Source organism: Canis lupus, chromosome 20 (genome assembly GCF_048164855.1).
Source record: "Canis lupus baileyi chromosome 20, mCanLup2.hap1, whole genome shotgun sequence".
Taxonomy (NCBI): Eukaryota; Metazoa; Chordata; class Mammalia; order Carnivora; family Canidae; genus Canis; species Canis lupus.
Window position 1 is genome coordinate 49609060 of NC_132857.1, and position 4076 is coordinate 49613135.

The following is a 4076-nucleotide window of genomic DNA, read 5'->3' on the forward strand; positions in this document are numbered from 1 at the left end:
TACAGTTACCTGTTCTTTCCAGTATTTCAGTGCCCCTTCTCTTCCTTGCATAAATGTGGTCATGCTCTCTCCTCAAATATAAAATTGCTCCCAGGTTAGACCATTCATGCTTCTACAAAGCATAATCTAAACTAGGGATTGACAGACTTTCTCTTAAAGTGTAGGCAGTGAATATTTTAGCTTTTGCAGGGCAGAGTTGCTGCACCTACTCAACTCAGTAGTTGTTGAATGGTTATTTTTCCTTTTCTATTCTCCGCTGCCACCTAATTTTAACGATTTATTTTCTCTACCTGATTATTACAGTAATCTCCCTGAATCCTTTATCTCTTTGAATAGATTTTTCATTGTCCAATATCTCCCTCTTTAGTTTTCACTTCTTAACATTACCAGTGATATCTTTGCAAATTGTTAACATTACGTAAATCCATACTTAGAATTATTTAATGGATGGATTGTCCTTGAGAATGAAATACTAAGTCCTCAATCCAGTTGGGAGCGGGGCATAGAGAAAGATCAGAACTTCCTGATCTTATCCCTTTTACCTCTTTAATCTATTTTCTAAACTGTAGATAGAATAAAGTTTCTAAAAATAAAAAGTACATTGGCCTATACCAGTTCCAGTATCAACATATGTCTTATTGGGACCATTCTAATTTGGCCCTGCTTATCTCTCAACCTCATGCCTTTATCTTTATTGCACTTCCTGCTGTATTTGCATTTCCTCAGAACCAGGGTTTTACCACCACTCATGGATTTATAGGTTCCATTTCCCTGACTGCCTTATGTCAGGGTCTTTGCATAAACCACTTTGCTTGGAAAATTCCTTCTTCTTTTTCTCTAACCTACTTCTTCTCCCTCAATGACCATATCCTCATCTAATCATAAGCTTTCCCTGAACTGTCAAAACTATTATGGATGCCTCTTATATATTCTTTTTTTTTTTAAAGATTTTATTTATTTATTCATGAGAGAGGCAGAGACATAGGCAGAGGGAGAAGCAGGCTGCATATAGGGAGCCTGATGTGGGACTCCATCCTGGGACCCCAGGATCATACCCTGAGCCGAAGGCAGACGCTTGACTGCTTAACCCAGGCATCCCTACCTCTTCTTATATATTCTTATATCTCCCTTCACTTTCCTTTGTGATCTTTATTGTAAACATCAGCTTATTTGTCTGCATACCTCTCTGGACATTAAGCTCCAGGAGGTAAAAAGCTATGACTTACTCTTAATTACATAGCCAGGGCCAATTATGTAGTAACAGATTAACATCTGTATAAGATAAATGAATAAATGAATGAATAATTACAGTGTTGATGATGAGATATAATTGCAGTGTTGATGAGAAATAATAGAACATCATAAATATTTTAGGAAAAAGCTGTCTTCAAACTGCCTTTTCTCCTACATGATAGAATAAAAGATTATGTAGATTGAGTTAACAAGCACATGAACTATTTAATGACTATTGAACTCTGTATAGAATTTATAAATATATTTCAAGCACTTTCTAGCTTAAAATGTATTGTTTTACAATGTAGCTATTTTCATGTAATTAATTTTATATTGTTTTTAGAACCATCTTAACTATCTTCCCAGTTCCTTTATGGATTTGTCAATAATTGTTTGAATTTTTCTATGTAGAGGTATTTGGACAGTTTAAAAATACAAAAGAGTGCTCGCTTCGGCAGCACATATACTAAAATTGGAACAATACAGAGAAGATTAGTATGGCTTCTGCGCAAGGATGACACGCAAATTCGTGAAGCATTCCATATTTAAAAATAAATAAAAATAAAAATACAAAAGAATCTTTCTAGAATGGAAAAAAGATATGAAAATGAAATGGAAAAGATTCACAAAGAAGTAGACAATTTAGAATTTATGTAGTGTCATGACTCAGTTGACAGATTTAACATCAAAACCAAAAAACTGGTGTTGATACAGTTTTTTTTGTTTTTGTTTTACAATTTTTTGAATACCCTCAGAGTGTATTAAATAAAATTAGAAAATGCAACAGGGCATACTTTTTATTTGTTGGATAATTTTAAGGTGAGAACAACAAAACAGACGGTGTGTTGCTATAAACTTATTTAAACACCAGGAAAGTCAATTAAATGTTGCTTAATTTTTATAAGTCTTTTAATGAGGTTAATTCTAAAAACTCCCATGTCTATGTCTCTGAAATTTATTTTGGCCAACAAATGTGCAAAGATAAAAAGAAGGTATAGATTCCCTCTGCTACACATCAAGTATGCAGTTAAATACATGTAAACATGCACCTGCAAGTGCAGGCACACAACACAACATATACACAAGGTACTCACATAAAGAACCTTTACTGTTTAGATTCAAGGAATATGCTGCTCACTTTTTCTATTTAGAAAATATTTACAATATATCTAACTTGCTTTTTATAGACTTGAAGTGTTTGAAAATAGGCATTCTGCTTTGCTTTTCTACCCAGGTATTCTTTTTTTGTTTACAGCTCATTTTCTCCTCATTTCTGAGGGCAACAGTGCTAAATGAGAGTGAATTATGTCAATAAAACATGCATACACAGATCAAAAAATACTTGTCATCTATATGCATGATTAGCTGACTAAAAAAGTTACCAGTCACTGGTTAAGTCTCTAAAATAAAAGGAAATAATTCACGGAGCTAGAAAGACATTTAGGTGATCTGTATTTTCCCTACCGTCTCATTTAATGTTTTTAGGATGAAATGGCAATGAGAATAGTAGAAGGGAAAAAATGTAGTCTAGGATGACAGGATAATCAGTGTGCTGTATGTCAGGAAGTCTGCTTCAGAGATTGGCTTTCATAATGTTGAGGAAGGAGTATATAATTATTGCCATCTGAACATCCAAAAATACCAAACGCATGACAACAGGCACATATTATGTCTAACCAGGTATCCAAGGAATTAGTAAAAGACAATAGTGCTGATTTCCACGCTTAATCCTATATTAACTATCTGTTAGAGGATATTTTGTTTATTAGAATGGTTACATGCAAGACTTTTCCTTTCTGGAGTCTTAGATAAGTTCTAATGTTTCCTGTATGTGTAATATAGGAATGTACCACAGCATGAAAAGATAGAAGGAATGCCCGCTTAGGGAAGCTTCAGAGGAAGCCAAAAATAGCACTCTGGCAAGCAAAAAGGAAAACATTTAAATAGATAATAAAAATAAAAATAGGGAAATGTAAAAAAAACAACACATCCAGTGAATTCACGTAAGAGAAAAAGTCTTTGCTTGAGGGTAGAAGATAGTGGTATTTTACAATAAAGTAACTGAAGTTTCAGAAAAACCTGAGGAACCACACACATGGCTGAGGACATGATGTAAATGATCCTCCATACACACAACCAAATCCTAGAAGGGTAATTGAGATGGCCAAAATCTTTTATTATCCAACAGAAAGAAATGAATATTGTATATTTGGATGCAGGTGGCAATTTAAGCACATAGTTCTTATTAATTAACTTTAGATTTTGTTTTGTCAAAGGAGGGTTTGTCCATATTTATTTGTTTATTTATTTATTTATTTTAGGTAAGCTTTACGCCCAACATGGAGCTTGAACTCGTGGCCCTGAGATCGAGTTTCATGCTTACAGAACTGACTGAGCCAGCTAGGTGCCTCAGGTTTGTACATACTTTAGAAAAAGTCTCAAGTATACTGGGAGAAAGAGAACACCATAGGAAACTTCTTCTCTGGGGAGATGTCTGCAACTACCTGTGTTAATCATAAAGGATACTTTATTTCTTGAAACAGCATGATCTGTGAGAAGCACCTCCAAGACAATTCCAGGAATTTCTAGTTTGCTTTAGAACATATGTCATGACTTTGAGTGAAACTTCACATGAATTCTCTGCCTATATCTTACTTCTAGTAGGAGCCAGATTCCCTGCTATGATGCCTTTAATCTACACAGGGCATATATTAATGTCTGCAGTGGTTAAATTGAATTCCTCACTTAATAGATGTGAGTTGAAGCAGGTTTTGCACATTCATACCCCTGGATATAGGAGTTGGGGATTACAACAGATTTCTCCAAAAATAGTCTCACAGCAT

The 4076-nt window shown here is 34.4% G+C and overlaps 1 non-coding gene across 1 annotated transcript; it reads left to right on the plus strand.

Annotated features, from left to right (window-relative positions):
• Positions 1–1675: 1675 nt before the first annotated feature.
• On the plus strand, positions 1676–1782 carry LOC140612179 (U6 spliceosomal RNA). The gene has a single exon (XR_012013485.1). It is a non-coding gene; the product is annotated as a U6 spliceosomal RNA (small nuclear RNA).
• The last annotated feature ends 2294 nt before the right edge of the window (positions 1783–4076 follow it).